Raw genomic sequence first — 5979 nt, 5'->3', positions numbered from 1 at the left:
TCGTCCCAGTGGCCCCGCGTCGGGGCTCTCCGCCTTTGGGTTCTGCCAGGGTGCGGAGAGCAGTCGCCTTGGGTCTGGGTCCTGCGTTTGAGCCGCTGCCGGTTTTCTCCGGGGTCAGTGCCGTCAGAAGGACCTGGGGCTGTGCCGCTGCCGGCGGTGCTGGGCGAGGGGTGCTTATTCTTTTCTCCCCGCCCCTCTTTCAGTTTTCGGCTCCCAGGACCGCTCGTGGGTCACTGGCCTCCAGGTGAACAGGGTGTGGAGGAAACGTCTGCCGGCGGCTTTATTTGAACAGCGGTTTCTCTCTGGCAGGCCGAATCTGTTTCTCAATTAGAGGGAGTCATGGTGTTTTACTTTAAATCCGTGTTTTTAAGCCAAAAAGAACGGGTCAGGCATCTCTGTTGACCCACAATCTGCATTCCTTTGCCTCCAGATTTCTCCGTTGGCTCCGTTGTGTAAAGGCACACACATTACATAAAAATCCCCCGCTCGGGAGGGATAAGCACAAAGTGTGTTTGGAATCCAAACCAGAAGCATGATTCCTGAATGCTTTGCGGCTTATTTTTGGTCCTCTTTGAGCCAGTTGGACTCACCCAGCCATGCTGACTGGTCATGCAGCGTTAGGCTGTTTTGGCCGGTTAGCTGCAAAACCTCGCCAGAGAGAGGTCACAGGAGATCGCCTGGCCCCCCTACTTTGAGTTACTCCAGCCCCCAAGAAATCTAGACAGATCACTGACTGTACTTTCCTTTTAAAATATCCTCAACTCTACAACTTCCCCTGTGCAATACATACTGGTCTTTAGCAGATCAAAATGCACCTAATTCCTGCTACAGACAGCTGCTGGGGTGAATGGATGTCCTCATTTTGAACTGGGGTGAAGTTCAATTCTAACACCAATTACACGCAAGTTTCCCTTGTGAAATACAAATTTGGGAAAAGTTGTTTAATGTGTAAGGCAATTTGGAACCCATTCCTTTTGGCTACCTCTGATTTCACCTCAGGGGAGCGCATTAGAGGACTTGAGTAGAGATTTTTGTGTACACCGTTCTAAGTGTAAGACACCCCAATAACCCAAATGCTTGATCTTTTTTCCATCTCTTGGTAAAGAGCCCTTGGACCTGAAACTTCACTAAATAACATTTCTTTGCATGCATTGATTCTTTAGCTTCTACCCTCCCATCCACTTTCGCAGTGTATCTTCCGTAGTTGTGTGCAACTGGAGAAATACTGGATTTTTCCCACCTCTCTCTCTTGCATTCAACTCCCAAGGAGCAAGATCTCCATCTTCCTTTCCAGACTTGTAAAGTTGAATTATATCATGACAGAGCCTCACTAGGGCCTGGAGAAATGGAAAACTAGACTTTGGGCATGTTAGTGAGTGAGCTGGTAGATAGCAACAGTTTAGATGGTCTTTTTTTTTTTTTTTCTTAATTAATTATTTATTTATTTAATTCCATTTGTTATTATTATTTTTCAATTTGACCAGAGAGAGACAGAAAGAGAGAAAGAGAAAGTGAAAAAACAAGGCACCAGGTCCAGGACCCGAACTGGAGTCAGCTATGTGGGAGTCCAGCACTTTTAACCACCAGCCACCTGCCGGCCCTCAATTTAGATCATTTTTAATTCTAGAACTTATAAATGTACACAAGGAAATTGTTTAAATAACAAAAAGGGTATGAAATGAAAAAGATAAAAATTCTTTTTCTTTTTTTTTTCCTTTTCCCCACCAATTCCCCGGATGCCACCCTGTTAACTTTTCTTGGGTGAAGAGAGACATAACATTAGTAAGTTTGAATGTTTCTGTACAACTCTAGTTTTAACTTTCAGGGGATTGTGAATGCTTGGCTTTTGCACAGGATAGAGACAACTGATAATCTACCCAGCTCGTATGGATACCATGTTTTTAGCACTTGATACTAGAAAAATTTCCTGCAGCCTCTGCCACGGTGACACTAAGATGTTCCATTTATAAGAAATCTCGTTTAACTCAGTGTCCTATTCCTAGTGACTCATCTCACTCTTAGTGGGGAGAAATCTTTGCCTCAGGGTGGGGCCGCATTCAAGTTTAGGTATTTATCCAGGGGCCTATCTAAAGATAACGTGTTGTGTATGCTTCTCAGGCAGGAGGCAGAAATGAGAAGCAGCTGGCTGGCCTTGGAAGCATACCGTCCTGCTGTCAGCATGCGTCCCATTTTCTCTGTGGAGAGGGTTGGTTTATCTCTGGCTCTTTGTCTTGTTTTTCTTTTTCTCCCTCATGAACCATTTTGCATTACCGACCACATTCAGTTTCAGGAGGGGAGTGATATACTCTGCCAGTCCTAGAACCCCTTCTCCGAGTCTCTGAAGAAAACATCAGGATAAGTTGTTTCAGCTAGTGGGGTTTTCTTTCTTTTTTAGGGGAAAAAAGGTTATATTTATTTGTGGTTCTCAGATTGTATTTCTTCCATGGGCAGCTCGGGTTTCCTCCTGCTGCGGAGTGAAGCTATTTTTTCCCTGAACTCTCTCTGGTGGTCAGAAAACCGAGGTTGTTGGGCTTGTGCTTTCAGCTGGTGCGGAGGGCAGAGGGTGTGAGGTGGTGGTTAAGAGTTATATACGTTTTTCCTAAATGAAGAAGAAGATGGTGTCTTCTAAGTTGGACAGGCGTATACCTATTTTGTGCAGGACAGTCTTAGTTCTCTCTTGTATAATCATTTTTTTTAAAGAATCATTTTATTTAACTTTATTATTATTATCATTACTGTTTTTCAGTTTGATCAGAGAGAGACAGAGAGAGAGGAAGTGAGAAAGCAAACCACCAGGTCCGAGACTTGAACCGTGATCGGCCATATGGGAGTCCAGCGCCTTTAACCACCATGCCACTTGCCAGCCCCTCTCTTGTATAATCATTAATGGGACCTCTTTTTTTTTTTTAACTCCCCTGTTGGCATATGCACTCACCGGAGACAGAGAGGGGGAGAGGAAGTGAAAAATCACCCCTCCCAGCGGGGGGATCACCGTGCGCCAATCCTTTCTCCCTCGCTCTCCTCTTGGTCATTTGGGCCTGCGTGCACTGGCACCTGCCTTCGTTTCCAAGCCGCCAGATCTCAGGCTTGAATTGTGTCGTTTGCCAAGTGGGGTCCAGCCACTTTACTCACCACGCCACCTGCCAGCCCAATGGCACCTCTTTATTTTCAAAAGTGTCCCAGTTTGAGCAACGAAGTGTATAGTTCCCCAACTCGTAAGCTACATTTCATATTGGGGATACACAGCCATGGTGAGCTTCTTAAGGCAGAAGTTAAGCTCCATCTGGAGCCACAAATGCTGGGCCCTGGGGGGTTAGAGGAAGAGGATTGCTCTTGCTTGAGTGGTAGAGGAGGCTTCACAGAGGAAATGGGCTTAGGCAGTACTTGAGTGGACAGGGCCAGAGAAAGGAGAACATGGAAGGGATCTCACCTTTTTGTTTTTTAAAAATTAGTCAGAGGGTGTATGCCTGAGAAAGAGAGGGAGGGAGGGAGAAAGCACACCCTCGGAACATGGTCACACCACAGTCCCTTCATTTCTCCATCCTGTCTGGATCTGGGGCTCACTCACATGGACCCTGTGTGTTGATTTTCAAGCCACTGGGACTGGATTTGAACCGTGCAATTGGCCAGGTTTTCAAGCCACTGGGACTGGATTTGAACCGCGCAATTGGCCAAGTAGAATCTGGCTCCCTTAACCACTAGACCACAGGGCTGGCCCAGCATCTCATCTTTACTGTTTCTAGAGTAGGTACCTATTTATTGATATATCCTTTTTCTTTTTTCTTTTTTCTTTTTAAATTTCCTACTGGGAATATGCTCCTGCTGGAGAAAGAGAACGTAAAAAAGCACTCCCCATGAGGGGTGACCAGGCCGCAATTCCTTCTCCTCCATTCTCCTTCCGGGACTTGGGGAGCACACGCACACACGGCCAGCTTGTTTTTTCAAGCACCTGGGTCTGGGGCTGCAACCACGCACTTGGCCATATGGGACCCAGCCTCCCCAGCCACCACACCGGCTGTCCTACACTGTCTCGCTTTTTAGGTTTTGCTGTAGGACAGGTGCTCTACTGATGAGAGAGGGGAAGTGAGAAATCACCACACCCAGGGGGCATGACGACACCTCAATCCCTTCTCCTCCATTCTCCTCTAGAAATTTTTGGCATGCATGCACACGGGCCCAGCATATGTTTTAAGCCACTGGGGCCAGGACTCAAACTGCAGTCCACCATATGGGAGTCCAGCACCTTAATCACCATACCACCTGCTGGTCCCTGCTGGTCCCCTAGACTACCTTTTTATTCTCCCCATAGAGCACGTGTGCTCACTGGAGTAAGACAGACAAAGAGAGGGAAAATGAGAAATCACCCTCCAGGGGGATGGCCACACCACTATCTCTTCTCTATTCTCCTCTCAGGATTTTGGGCACACACCCCCTGCATGATTTTCGAGCTGCCAGGTCCAGGACTCAATCTTAACCACCATGCCATTTGCTGGCTCCCTATACTATCTTTTTAAAAGTTTATTTCTTTCATGAGCAAGAGAGGCAGAGACACAAAGCACCTTGACTGGGTCTTCCTGCAGCAGTGTACCCCCAGCCTCAGTCAGCCCCAGACTGTGAGCATGCTGTACCCATTGTATTCAAGGTGGTATCTAGACTGGAACCAGGAGCCCTCTCAAGTGGGGACTGACGGGATTCTGCTGCTGTGCCACCTCTGGCTCCATTATGTACTGTCTTATTTCAGCCTTGTGAAAGCTTTTGGAAACTGGCTGCAGCATGATTTTTATTCCTGAGGAAGATGAGGCTTAGAGAGGCCAAAATTTCCCCCTGCCCCCGTAGGTAAGAAGCCAAGCTGGGATTCAGCCCCAAAGACTGCGATCTTTTCAGATGGCAGTTCTGCAGCTTCCAGACAGAAGGACCAGCAGTGCAAAGGGCAGAGCTGGGAATGTGCCCGTCATGGTTTGCGTGTGGCAAGTAGGCGTGAGGCTGGAGTAAGGGTGGGTGCTGGCGGGGAAAGGAATGCCACTGCCTCCCTGGTCACCCCACGTCCCAGTCCCAGAGGGTTCCGTTTGTACTCGTTCCTTGGTCATTGCCTGGGCTTGGCTGAGCACGAGGGGTTAGTGGTTCACCTTCCTCTGGAGCCCCATGGTCCTCCCTCAGCCACGGCATCGGTTCAGTCCCTGCTTTCTGCTTAGCCTTCTCTCTGCGCTGGGGATCCGACTGACCCTGACGCAGCCTCCGCTTCCACGATGTAAATGAGTTTTGGAAAGGTTCTCCGGGGCCTCTGTGTCTAGCAATGGGCTTCTGCCCCTGTGGTGCCTTTTTTCTGTTTCTCTTCCCGTTCTCCAGAGTCGGCCATGTGGCCTCGTGTGTGTGTGTGCGTGTGTGTGTGTGTGTGTGTGTGTGTGTGTGTGTGTAGTCTTTCTCTAGAGAACACAGTGCCCCCCTTACTGCTTCAGTGACTGAGTTATCTCTGCAGCCACTTACCTGGAGTGCTTTGCTGTCACTTCGGTCTGCAGCCATCTGGCCAGTGTTTGGTATCCAGGAAGTTCAGGGGCCTCCTCTGGTATCAGGAGGAGGGATTATAAGTCAGAGGAGTTGCTGTACGGCCGGAGCCCTGGGTACAGAATTCTGTCATTGCTTTGGGACAGTTTATGTTGAAAAAGTCACACCTCCCGACAGCTGTACAGTGTGAACGGGTCTCTGCTTTCGTGCTCTTGAGGTAGGCTTAGAGAAATGGGCAGACTTCTCCCAGGGGCCCTTTGCCCAGGATCCTGCCAGATAACTGTGTATGTCTCTCTAGGGAGAGAATAGGAGATGGGAAGAGGATGATTTAAAAACAAAAACCTGTCTGGGGCTGGATGGTGGTACGCTGAAAAACACAGTATATATTTTTTAAAATAATTATTTATTTTATTTTTTATTTATTCATTCATTGATTTTTTTAATTTGACCAGAGAGAGACAGAGGGTGAGAGTGAGA

General features: G+C 47.9%; 1 protein-coding gene across 2 annotated transcripts in view; it reads left to right on the top strand.

Moving 5' to 3' along the window:
- PRUNE1 (prune exopolyphosphatase 1) overlaps window positions 1-5979 on the top strand; it is a 36724-nt gene that overhangs the window by 1462 nt on the left and 29283 nt on the right. The gene's annotated exons all lie outside the window — the stretch shown is intronic.

Source organism: Tupaia chinensis, unplaced genomic scaffold (genome assembly GCF_000334495.1).
Source record: "Tupaia chinensis unplaced genomic scaffold, TupChi_1.0 Scaffold145814_1, whole genome shotgun sequence".
Taxonomy (NCBI): Eukaryota; Metazoa; Chordata; class Mammalia; order Scandentia; family Tupaiidae; genus Tupaia; species Tupaia belangeri.
This window is presented reverse-complemented; position numbering and strand designations above follow the sequence as displayed.